This window comes from Urocampus carinirostris, chromosome 4 (assembly GCF_059441175.1).
Source record: "Urocampus carinirostris isolate Australia breed hairy pipefish chromosome 4, RoL_Ucar_1.0, whole genome shotgun sequence".
NCBI classification, from domain to species: domain Eukaryota; kingdom Metazoa; phylum Chordata; class Actinopteri; order Syngnathiformes; family Syngnathidae; genus Urocampus; species Urocampus carinirostris.
Genome location: NC_142352.1, coordinates 27136065 through 27149830, shown reverse-complemented (window position 1 = coordinate 27149830; position 13766 = coordinate 27136065). Strand labels below are relative to the sequence as shown.

The following is a 13766-nucleotide window of genomic DNA, read 5'->3' as shown; positions in this document are numbered from 1 at the left end:
GATGCTCGTCCTAAAACAGAGCAAATATTTGATGTTCTTTGCTTTTTCTTTTCAGGCATGTTGCAACTATGGCTGCAGCTAATGACTGTTTTATTGGTTGACTAATTGCTGACTATTAAGACGGAATATTCGAATAATGTATTCATTTATTTCTAAAACATAGAATTAAGTTGATTTAATTAGGTGGCAAACTACAATAAACAATACACATGAGTAAAATGAAAATATATCCATAGCTAAACATACTGTGAAATGTATCCAAAAATTAAATACAAATACAAACCTATTAAGTACAGTGCTTAGTTAGTAGAGACATAAATCCATAAATAAACCTCTGACCATTTTTAGGGAAAGGGAAATAAATAATACATTGAACTCAATAAACCATTTTTATCCTTGTAAACCAAGAACAGGCTATTCAGCAGCAATATAAAAGGAAATAAAATAAATATGATGTCCATTTTGTGAAGTACAAAAAATCTGTAATGAAGGTACTTGGCAATTTTCAACAGTGTGATAATAAATGGTTTTAACAAGAGACATTTGTCATTTTTAATGTTTTATCAACTGACGTTTGTTCTTTGGACTGCATCCATAAAGTTTTTTATTCTAGCCTGAATTCATACTTGCAATTAAATGCATGCGGATTAGTTTAGCAAGGGCATTTTAGCTGGAAAACAGGTGAGACAATAGCTTGAAGCCTTACCAAGTACCTTGTCATATTTGATGATAATCTGAAAAAGTAAACATTGCATTTTACACATTTTTCTAAGGGTGTAAGTCTAGGCGTTCCCAAAGTGGAAATCTGGAGACGACCAGTTAACAACACTAAAAGTTTTGGAACCGTGTATTTGACTTTGGTCAATTTTTAAGACATTTTAGAAGAGTTGTAAATGTTTGACTTCTCCATCCAGAAGTCAATCAATGATTGTGCAGACTTGCGCGTAATAATGGTGCATTAAAATAAACCTCGAGTGACATTGCACACATTGGGGTCTAATTTGAATACTCAGTGAATGTCTGTGCATCGTTCTGTTCAGAATTTCATCGGCTGACCAATGTGTCAATTATCATTTGAATCGGTTACTACTGGCTGAAGATATTCAGGGCTAAAGAAGGTGATATTCATTTCATCAAATAAGCCCTTACTGGCTAATGTAGGCTTCGGATCTCAGTTTTGGCTAAGAGTGGTGTCAATAATTTCACAAGTTGTTTTTTTTTTGGGGGTAAAGGTAATTATGTGGCGAAACGAATGGATTACAACAAGGAACGTCCAACAGAAATTCTTTTAGGTGGATTCTTTTTTTTCTGTCGGCATTATCATGTGTTTTCCAGTAATTTTTTTACACGGTTGGACTCTATGGATTGTCCTTGATGGAATGACTCCATTTTTGCAGAATATCAACTCATCAGCTGACTTCCCAGGGGACTTAATGAGCTATCACGGCCTTATTGTTTTCGGGTATCTTGTTTCAGACTGATGGTGATATTTCTGTGATGAGTACATTTTGAAATGGTCATTATATCTTGAATCCCTAGAGTTTAAGCTTACCAATGATGTTTGACACGACGCATTTCAGTGACTGGTGACATCATACTGACATCTATTTGCTTATCAACATTCAGGTGGCGGGCCGTCGGAACGCCAAGGGGTTATTTGATCAGACAACTGTTTTGTTTCACCAGTCCTTCAGTTAGAGTTTTCAATTAGAATAAAACACATGTGTGAAAAATGAGGATATCGTGTTAGAGGCCATTTATTTCAAGCTGGTGCGCTAAATGGGAAAATCTCTATTCCATAGTGGGCTGATCCTAGTCATGCCAGTGACAAACGAGTCTTTTGGGTGTTTGCGTCCACCGAAGGGTATTCATTTGTGCACGTTACTTGTGACTTCTGCATTTTTATTTAATCAGCAGCCTGGTCGTCATTTTTATCTTATTTTTTATCCTATATTATACTTTAATTGTTTTACATTTTATTTTGAACTTTATTGATTGTTAATGCAGCCTGGTCATCCTGGAAGGGGGATAACATCAATTGCAGTCCCTTCTTAATGTTTCTTCATTTTCCTCATGTTGAGGTTTTTGAATTTTCCCTTGCCCTCATGTAGGTTTTTGATCAGGGGATGGTGTAGTAATAGTAAGTAGTTTGCAATAATCTGTGCTCTCTGCAGCCCTTTGAGACTCCTTGTGATTAAGGGCGTTTTTAATAAACACGACTTGACCTCTGATTTGTTCTTTATGCTGTGAGCGTTTATATCTTTATTTATAAGCTTTATTATGGAAATGCTCCCAATTGACCGGCGGGTGACTCCCTCACCCGGCTGTGAATCGCGGGTATTCAGTTGAATTATGCAGCCGTCTTTGATGAAATGATACGTTTATTAAATCAGGACGTCGAGATGTCGCTCGTGCGGCCGTTGTGCTCACATCAATCTTACTGTGAGAGCCTCTGTGGCTCCACACTCAACAAGGATGAAAAAGCAGACCTTTTATGCTGTTACAGTCTTTTTTTTTTACTCCGCTACAAGTTTTAACCTCTTATACTTTACTGTACTTTATTTTACGAGAGACAGAATGTGTATTTTTACAAGAAAAAATGCAAAAAATTTAAAGGAAAACCTCGGGTTAAGCGAAGTAATTTTACAAAATATAATTTGGAACTTTGTTCCCCCCAAAAAGGATTTTATAAATAATTATAAAGAGGTGTCCATGTCTTTAAATAAACCATAATTACATAAAAGAAAAGAAAAATCCCTAAAGAGCGATATACAACGCAGCTTTAACCAAAAAAGTCATAAACCTGTCAAGATCTATTGTTTTATACCCTCCACCTGTCAGTCATCTGTCATGAGAGTAATTAAAATATGCCTTAACACTACAAATAAATGTTTTCCTGAAATTCCTAACTTCCCGGAAATCCCTTCATAAATTTAGATTGATTTACGACCTGCCATGTTTATGCAAATAACTTATAAAATTATGTTTTATTTAGTGTACAGTAGTTATTACATTCTTAGAATATCAGAGTGATGATGTACATTTTCCATTGCGTGGGATAATAATTTAGAAAGGAATGAAAAGAATACATAAGGATTCATGACTGAATCATTCGCATGCCGGGTTGTAAAAGAATCAAAGTTCACAAAACAATTTGAGGATTTTTTGGAATTTCAGGAACGTCAATTGCAGCCATAATTCACAATTCAATAGCGCTTTTTAGAATTTTGTGAAGTTTGGAGGGTTACAAAATAATAAGGGGGCACCGCCTTAATCTGATAGTTAAAGGGACAGTGTGCATTCTTTTCCCACTAGATGTCGCCGAATTCTGTCATGCCATCAAAATTGAGTACTGAAAGCACAACCCAGGAAGACAAAATACGTTGTATGTTTTTAGGGTGTGTGGTAGGAAATGACTGGTTATCTTTTTTTAAGGAAGAATATTTTTGCTACAGGGGCTGCACGGTGGCGCTGTGGTCAGCAGGTGTGCGGCACAGTTCTGAGTTCAAACCCTCTGTGTGGAGTTCAAACCTCCTGTGTGGAGTTTGCATGTTTCCCCCCGTGCTTGCGTGGGTTTCCCCCGGGCACTCCGGTTTCCTCCCACATTCCTAAAACATGCATGTCAGGTTAATTGGCCGGTCCAAATTGTCGTTATGTGTGACTGAGCGAGCGAATTGTCTGTCTCCGTGTGCCCTAGCTGGTTCACCATCACTACCCCTGCCCACTGCCCGAAGATAGCTGGGATGGGCTCCAGCACCCCCGCGACCCTATAAAGGATAAGAGCTGCAGATAATAGATGAATGGTAGTGATGCGGTATACCATCGCTGTTTTGGACGTCACCTCCGTGTGGTGTTAATGGGATTTGCCATTTTGAAGGTATTGTGTTACTTTTAACGCAGATTTTTGCTACATTTGTTTTGGTGTGTGTGTGGTTTTGTGTTTTTGAAGGTGGGGTTTGTTTTTTGAGGTGCCCTCAAAGAATATTTTCTCTGTTAAGTATAAGTTGAAAATTTCGATTTTTTTTTTTAATTCGAGTTATTATCCAACTGAGTTCAAAGAGCCCATTTGCTTGATTTTCCAATGCGTCTATTTGATTGTATCTTACTTTTGAAAGACCAGTTCCGGGCGGAACAAATTAGATTCCAGGAATAGGAATTGGAGAATGACGTCAGGCTCGCCTCCACGGGGTTTGTTTTGTTTTATTTTGTTCATGTAGCATGAAAATGGTTAAGTTAAGAAAAGGCCAGCTTCAAGTAGAGTTCAAACACCAACTGAAACCCCAAAAAAGATGACAAAAAAAGAGTTTATTTGAGCGCATCTAAAAAATGCTCATACTCGTACGCGCATCATGAACGAGCTGACTGAAGGTGCAATGATGACATGAGCCAGGAGTTGGCAACCTAGAGTCACAAAGTTTCCAATTCCATACAGCTCCTTTAAAAACAATAGAATTTTTATGTTTTCTTTATCTGTTTAAAAACATATTACCAAAAAGTATTTTTTCAATATATTTTAAGACTCTCTCACTCACTTTAAAAAAATATAGATTTCATTTAGAAATCAGAGTAAATACTTTGCATGCTAACCCTGTTCGTAGGAATAAGGATGCTGGAAGAGATGACTTCTCTTCCTGTTATTCACCATGGAGGAGACTCAATCTGACATGTTGCGCTTAACTACGTTCACAAAGACGTCATTTGCAATGTATGGCGTCATTCAAGCTTTTTTTTTTTCTGTCAACGCTTCCCCCTTTTTCCACACCTTTTGTTTTACCTCCCACGCCTCAATGGTGGAGGTCTTTGGGTGAAGAAGTCGATGATTTTTTTTTCAAGCTGGTCAGGATTGGACGCGGCCTCGGCATATGGCGTGGAGAAGATAAGAGCGCTTATCTGTTTCTCTGTCTGACAAACCTGCAGCCCTCCATCCTTTCCTCCCCTCCATCATGGTGACCTCCTCGGCATCCCTAATTGCGAGACAATATATTTAAGAAAAAAAGCTGAGCTACTTAAGAGGTTGCAAGCAAATCGTTCAAAAAAATGATCTTCAGTGACTTTGGATTTAAGAGAACAGTGTGTATTATTTAGAGTCTCTCAGTGGTAAATACAAATCTTCATTTGAAAAATCAAAAACAATATTGATTCAAATAACATAAATTTTATGATCTTTCGTGTAAAGGTGCAATTTTAAAAATTCCTGGCGGTGGAGAAATTAGCATGTAGTCGACATACGGAGATCCTCACTTAAAGGGAACTGACATGGCAAGGTAGATTCCCGGCTCCTCCGTGTTATGTGTCGAAGGCAAGACACTGAATCCCAATAAGCAGCTAGGCGCCTTGCATGGCTAACTCCCTATTGGGGTGTGTGTGTGAGTGTGTGCGTGTGTGAGTGTGTGTGTGAGTGTGTGTGAATGTGTGAACGGGTAAGTGTGAAGCACATTGTAAAGCGCTTTGGGAGGTCTTAATTTACTTGAAAAGCGCTATATAAATGCAGACTAATCACCATTTACTGCCATTTTACTGCCATGGTTACCCATGGTTCCGATTTTCTTTCTTTTGCACCTAATTTTAATGATTTCTTATTTCACAAAAAAATGAAAACATTTGGAACAGAGTGAAAAAATGTTCCACTGTAAGATGATTTTTGCTCATTTAAAGTACTATTTTTGTCATATTTGTTTGTTCATTTTCCCCTTTTCCCTCTTCCTTCCTTTTCTTTTCATTTGACTTCTTTCTTTCTTAGCGAAAGTGAGGGAAAATTCTGTTATGTTTCGGTCACTTGGAGTCTCCGTAGTTGGTATTCTACCTTATGCTTTTTAGCACTCGTTTTCAGTATCCCAACGCCATACGGAGACATCTAGTGGTCAGATATTACCCACTGTAACTTTAAAGGTAATCCAGAATTCTTAAACACACAAACTGTCAGGAAAGACACATGCCGCCTGTCCAAAACACACACAGTGAGCAGTCAGGATAACGGGGAACTCAAAACAATAAGCGACAATTACCAAAGCTATGGTGATAAATGTAAAGCCGCCCCTGAATAAACAAACTAAGGTACACTGCAAAATGGGCGCTAACCCCAGGCTAGCCAATCAAAAAACGGGCGGTGAGCGGCAATGGCTACAGTAGTGAACAAGAAGCCAGCCAATAATAAACCACAAAATCGACTAGCTGGCCAAACAACGCAAGGTAGGAAGCCAACCAGGAGCAAACAAAACAAAAAGCCCTCAGCCGCCCCCACATTAACAGGGTGCTAGCCGAACAAAATTATACCGACAGCGACACATCTATCGAAAAACAAACAAAAGCCACAATCGCTTGCATCCAAGCAGAAATGAGCATTATACTATTGTTGTTTTGGAAGTCACCTCCATGTGGTGTTAATGGGATTTGCCATTTTGAAGGTATTGTGTTACTTTAATGGAATCCCAGCACTACAGTAAAAGAGCCAGATGTGGCCACTTTTAGACTAAAAATCTCAAGTCCCCCAGCATGTGGAATATTTTGCAATATATTTGCATAATTGTGGGGAAGAACACTACACATTCTGTGGCTGATTAAAAAAAAACCTGTTTGGGAATACCTTTAACACAATTTGAAAATAAAAAATACAGGAGAATCTCTTGTTTTTTTTTTATCCCTCCACAGTACTTTTGATCTGATGAGGAAATTGTTGTCTGGTTATTGAAGCAAAACAACAGAAAGGACAGGGCCAATGCGCTATTTATGAGGATGACACGGCACTGTCACACCTCCGCCATTTTGATAAAAGTGTCCGTCATCCTTGTCCTCGCCTCTGTTGCTGGCAGTGCCTCATTACTGTCAATGTTCTAACGGGACGAAATGAGGACGGTCAATCACGTTTTTGGTCAGGACACGTCCTGGGAAAATGTTTAGCACAAAATATTAAGAGCTTTACAGCGTTTTACTGTATTCTGAATTGTTGTCGAACTGTATTAAGTCAAGTCAAATAATGTTTAGTTGTATAACCCTCAATACAAGAACATGGTCTGAACTGGCTGCTTTCTGCCCAGTCCAGGGGGACATTGCTGGCTTGCAATACCGCAGCAGAGACATCCTGATAGTCTTTCACCCTAGTTTTCCCGTAATAAGACATTTCTACGGGTTTTCCCTGAAGTTTCTTCCATCCATCCATCCATCCATCCATTATCTGCACCGCTTATCCTCAATAGGGTCGCGGGGGTGCTGGAGCTCATCCCAGCTATCTTCGGGCAGTGGGCAGTGGGAAGGGGATACCCTGAACCGGTTGCCAGCCAGTCCCAGGGCACACAGAGACAGACAACTCACTCGCTCATTCACACCTAGGGACATTTTGGACCGGCCTATTAACCTGACATGCATGTTTTTAAATGTGAGAGGAAAAACCGGAGTGCCCGGTGGAAACCCAACCAAGCACGGGGGGACATGCAAACTCCACACCTGAAGTTTCATGTCTAGTTTCATTGCATAGACAGTTTCACCACGTCTTTATCTATGACATTAAGGACCAATAATTTTAATAATGATTCACTCTCTAAGGTAAAGCTTTAACTAAAAGGTAAAGTTTTTAGGCAAAACTTTAACTAAAAAGTTAAAGCTTTAAAGATGCTTTAAATCATAAGTGGAAGCTCTCACGCGGCTTTAAACCTTTTGAAGGTTAATTATGACTAAACTCAAACGAAAAGGAGTCTTAACAGCATCCTACAGAACAAACAAAGCCGAATACAACAAAACTGCTTCGACAGTAAAAACTGATATTGATAATGTATTAGGGCAGCGTGGCGATGCAGTGGTTAGTGCGTGTGCGGCACAGATTTGAGGTCATGAGATCGAACCTCCTGCGTGGGTTTCCTCTTGGTTTCCTCTCAATTTTCAAAAAGCATATCAGGTTAATTGGTCAGTCCAAATGGTCCCTAGGTGTGAATGATTGTCTGTCCCCGTGTGCCCTGCAACCGGCTGGCAACCAGTTCAGGGTGTCCCCGACCTACTGCCCGAAGACAGCTGGGCTGGGCTCCAGCGCCCCCGCGACCCTACTGAGGATAAGCGGTGGAGATAATGGGTGGATGGATGATAATGTACTAGTTTGAAGTTTTTTGCAAAATCATTCATTCATTTACCTCATACCAAATACATTTTGAGACCAATTTCTGAGATGATTAAATCAGTTTCTGGTTATAACAAATTGTTTTACTGTAATAATAAAATAATGGTATTCATTCTGAAATTTGCACCTGATAAAATGTAAATCATTTTTAGAGAAGTGTTGAGAAGGGTGTGAGAGTTTGTGGGAACAGTGTATGTACATCGACAACATTGAAAAAACTGCAAACTGTCCAAAATGAAAAGTTAAAAAAAAGACAACAACACTAAATTAATAATACGCTTACAAAAGTTGGAAAGGAATTTGAAATGAAATGAAATGATCTGAAATGATCTGCATTTATATAGCGCTTTTCAAGTCAATGACTTCCCAAAGCGCTTTACATTGTGCTTCACATTTCCCAATAGCGGCCGTGATCTGTGCAGCCATGTAAGGCGCTAACCTGCTTATTGGGGGTATTGGGGGTTCAGTGTCTTACCCAAGGACACTTCGACATGTAACACGGACAAGCCGGGATTCGAACTGGGATCCCTTAATCCTAAAACGATCGCTCTACCTCCTGAGCTACTACCGCCCCGAATTTGACAGGAACATTGAACCCCTCCTCCCCCAAAAAACAGAAAACGCCCAAAATTCTTCATTATGCTTCTCATAAATGATTAAACATCATTTATTAAACACCTGTTAAGCTTTCTCCTTCAAGGGGAAATAGCTGATAGCTAAACAGTAAATGACAGCAATTACCACTCATTATGGTTGACTCATTTTAGCTGTCTCCGCAAACAACAAAAGTCATGTATTTCATCTTCACTCAATCATGTAATTCAGGCTAATTCTTTAAACAAATATCACGATGAAATGATGATAACGCCCAGCAAAAATTCATCTTACTTAAAGTAGTTGTCTGAATCAGTGCTGATAAAACAAAACAATCACATTTATCTGTGTATGTTTTGTAACTTATGTTACAGTAGCCCCCTACATATGGCGACCACAGCTTTCGACGTTTTATCTTTACGATGTGGAATAAGACGTTTTTTATGCCCCTCTTTACAGCATTTTGACCATTATTTGGCATCAACAAAACATGTGTGCTAATAGTTATACATTTCAAACTTTGCGGTGTTCGTTGTAGACTTATGCCTGTCTGCTATTGTTCGGCGTTGTGTAAAATTGTGGTTTTCTATTCTTTGCTTCAAGACATCATGAACATTACAATATACTATTGACCGAACTACCACCCACAATGCCTTTTTTGTGTCTTCATTCAGAATCTTTCAAAACGAGTCGGCAATACAATACTGTCTTTTTTGGACTGTATTTATTCGCTATGGGTCTAAGGGATGCAGTGACGCTGAAGGAAGAAGCTAAAAGATGATAACCATGGAACGAAGCTTGCAATAAAAAAACAAAAAAACAAAGACGGCACACGCATTGTCAACTTTGATAAGTAGCATAGCTGTAACAAATCTACATCCTGGAAGATAATTGAGAATATTAAAGTGATTAGGGCAGCACGGCGGCTGAGTGGTTAGCACGTCTGCGGCACAGTTCTGAGATTGCTCTTCTTCTGAGGAGTTTGCATGTTCTCCCCTTCCTTGCATGGGTTTCCTCCATTTTTCCTCCCACATTTCAACAACAACAGGTTAATTGGCCGGTCCAAATTGTCCCCCGATGTGAATAAGCATGTGAGTGTTCTTTCTATGTGTGCCCTCGACTGGCTGGCAACCAGTTCAGGGTATCCCCTGCCCACTGCCTGAAGATAGCTGGAATGGGCTCCAGCGACCCTACTGAGGATAAGCGGTGCAAATAATGGATGGACGAATGGATAGATGAAAGTGATTAGAGCAAGGAAGTCTTTTAAAGGTATGGCAATTCTCAAAAGTGGAAGTTTTAAAATCAGTTCCATTTTTATTTTGCTATAGCTGTCATCCCCCTGCATCCATCTGCTACGCCTTTGAACCCGCTCAAGTCAAGTCACACCAAAAGTAAATACAACTTCAAACTTCTGTCACGAGACGTGGTGGCGTGGAAGGTGACCGGACCAGAACGGAGGCAGGAGGCATGAAGGGAGAACTCAAATGCGTTGACGATCCATAGGTTTTATTTAATAAAATAAAAGTCGCCCAATACTCCGAGGCAAAACAGAACAATACAGAGTTCCTCCGGCACGAACTCAACAGGACAAGGCATAACAGACTAAAACAGGACAAGGCATAACAGACCGGGATTGTGAATAATGAGTAATAAACCAGCACCCGCCAAACCCAAAATCCAGCCTTAAATAGCAGAACAGCAATCAGCTGATCTGCTTCAGCTTGAGTTCGGGGGCGTGGCATACTGGTCGTCATGGCGACCGTGACAGAGCCCCCCTCTTAAGGGACAGCTCCCGAGGTCCCAAAAAAGAAAAAATTACTACCTCACGCCCCGGAATGTTGACGATCGCGATTGGGGCAACCCTGCTCCCTCCTCCGAACACGCAGGAACGGGGAGAGGCAGGCGCCATCTGCGTCGGGCGGATCGGAATCGGCGCTCGGCAGGGGGGGTCTGGTGGCCAACTGGACAGGGGATGACAGACAGGCAGAACCGACGAGAACAGGACAGATAAACAGGACAGGCCGATGCAGAAGAGTCGCACTCAGGACAGGCCGATGCAGAAGAGTCGCACTCAGGTCAGGCCGATGCAGAAGAGTCGCACTCAGGTCAGGCCGATGCAGAAGAGTCGCACTCAGGGGGGGTCAGATTCAGAAGAGTCAGGCTCAGAAGTGGCGATTCAGACAGGACAGGCGGAATCAGAACAGGCAAGACATGAGAGGGTCAAAATCAAAACAGACAAGACATGAGAGAGTCAAAATCAGAACAGACAAGACATGAGAGAGTCAAAATCAGAACAGACAAGACACGAGAGAGTCAAAATCAGAACAGACAAGACATGAGAGAGTCAAAATCAGAACCGACAAAACAGGAGGAGCGGAGTCGGGCTGGCAGGCAGCGGAGTCGGAGTCGGCCCGACGGGCAGCGGAGTCGGAGTCGGCCCGACGGGCAGCAGAGTCGGAGTCGGGCTGGCACGCAGGGGAGACGGAATAGCAGGCAATCGGCACGGGAGTCGGGCAGGCAGGCATGAGAGTCGAACAGGCAGGCGTCAATTCTTCCCGGGACCCCATTCGAGGCACAGCAAGGGCGGGGCCGTGGTTCGAACGGGCAGGGAAGGCCAACTCAGTAGGCGCCTGCCGAACTGCGCTCTCCAGCTCTCCCAAGTCGCGCTGGGATCGTTCGCTGAGTTCTATTTGTTGGCTGGTTCATTCTGTCACGAGACGTGGTGGCGTGGAAGGTGACCGGACCAGAACGGAGGCAGGAGGCATGAAGGGAGAACTCAAATGCGTTGACGATCCATAGGTTTTATTTAATAAAATAAAAGTCGCCCAATACTCCGAGGCAAAACAGAACAATACAGAGTTCCTCCGGCACGAACTCAACAGGACAAGGCATAACAGACTAAAACAGGACAAGGCATAACAGACCGGGATTGTGAATAATGAGTAATAAACCAGCACCCGCCAAACCCAAAATCCAGCCTTAAATAGCAGAACAGCAATCAGCTGATCTGCTTCAGCTTGAGTTCGGGGGCGTGGCATACTGGTCGTCATGGCGACCGTGACAACTTCGGTTACATGTTTATTAAGTTTTAATGTAATTTAAATCGATACATGTACCATGCATAAAATATAAGCAGTACTTACTCTATAATATTGTGTCAATTTAATGTTTTTATCTGGAGTACTGGAGGGTTGGAGTGCACTAGCTATGCATTACTGTAGTTTCTATCCCCAAGATAGGGCAATTTCTTTCCGCGATCCGTATCTCAGAATGAATTAACATCGTATCTCGGCGGTCTGCATTACTAAAATATATGACAGGTTTTCAGTCAATGATGCGCACACAACTTTGGTGCCTGGTGTTCTTGGCATCTACTGTACGTTCTGAGTGGAACATCTCTTTGGGGTTACCCATCTGAGCTTAAATCTAAAAATATTCTTTTAAAACCTGTGTGCTAGAACTTAGACCTGGTGCCATCTGGTTTGAAGATTCCTGCTCTCCACAGAACAGTCGATGTCAATGCAACGCAGGTGAGAAGACGTTTATCGAGTACCTTTTTTCTGTAGTATAAGGCACATCTTCCCTGAAAACACGGTAAATAAAATTAGAAATACAAAATTACAATTTAATGCTACTACATACGATTACCGTTTAAATTAGGGGTGTCAAACTTATACTCATAATTCATTTAAAAAGTGAATGTTTCTTTAAAAAAGAAAAAAGAAAGAAAGAAATAAAATTCCCCCCCCCCAAAAAAATAATATATATATATATATATATATATATATATATATATATATATATATATATATATATATATATATATATATATAATAACTATAATCTTAACATGTATCCCCGGAAACCTACTGTGGATAAGCGATGCAGAAAATGGATGGATTGATGAAAGTGCATTTTTCAAATACTCGTAGGTCAAGAAATTTGAATTTATTTTACATTACATGAGCCTCACCTGGAAGGAGCTTACATAAGTGTGCGATATCTTGCTATTACAGGCACTCAAAAACCTTGAAAAAGGCTTGGCAAAAATATCAAAAGAGAAATGGTGTTGTTTGGTCACTTTTAGTCTCCATTATTTGTGTTTTTCTTGTGCTTTGAGGCGCTAGTTTTTGGTTGCACAGCACAACACAGGAAAAACTGCTGGTCAAATATTACACACTGTCCCTTTAAAGTGCAGACTTCATTTATTACTGCTTGTTTGGTTTATCTTCATAGTAATGTTTATTTTGTTCCTGTTTTATGAGTTTTTTAGTGTAGCAAACTAAAAAAAACTATTTGAGAACATTGGAATGTTTTTATCAGAGTTTTTCTTGAGGGAAAACCCAATTTGCCCCAACCTCACTCAGACCCAAACTCCGGCGGCTCCTGAGTAAATTGAGTTTGAGACCCGGTTTCAAATGAATTGATTTATTTCAGTTGTGAAACCAGATCGTTATTTTTGTTCCATGAGTTATTATTTTTTATTTTTAAACATTTTTGGCACAACCCTAGCTCTTATGGTAATTTGAATTTCATGCACTTGATAGTTTAAACCATGTTTCACGAAAGAGTATTTCTTGAGGGTGTGGCCTGTAATCCAGTGTGTAGAAAAAAAACTAAATAACATGAAAATCTTACTACATATCGTAATCGTTTGAATGAATCAATTTATTTCAGTGGTGAAACAAGATTTCATAATCTCATTTTGTGTTCTATGGTGTACCATTTTTTAAATTATAGTTTTTAATGCAACCCTAGCTCTAACGGAATTTTTTATTCCATGTGCCCTGTAGTTCGGTGTGCCTTATATATGAGCCTTTTTTATGTTTGTGGCATTTTTTCTATGCACAGCACAAACACACAATATCAATCATAAATAACAAAGGAAACAATAAACTATTCACACAAAAAACAACAACTGTACAATACAATTATACATTACATGTGCCCATAGGGGGTAGGCTCAAGCAGAAGCTTTGAAGTTCCTTACCGTATTCCATTTTTGCAATAAGGACATATTCAATATCAAAACGGAGGAAAATGGCACCATGCCCCACAAAGGAAAATT

At 40.3% G+C, this 13766-nt stretch overlaps 1 protein-coding gene across 4 annotated transcripts in view; it reads left to right on the top strand.

Moving 5' to 3' along the window:
* Window positions 1-13766, top strand: part of LOC148367176 (prepronociceptin-like) — a 43660-nt gene that overhangs the window by 9377 nt on the left and 20517 nt on the right. The window contains exon 2 of one of the 4 annotated variants that reach the window (XM_088333211.1): window positions 12157-12228. The exons of the other annotated variants lie outside the window; for them this stretch is intronic. The gene's annotated coding sequence lies outside the window, so the exon portion shown is untranslated. The remainder of the gene's footprint in view (window positions 1-12156; window positions 12229-13766) is intronic. 4 annotated transcript variants of the gene reach the window in all.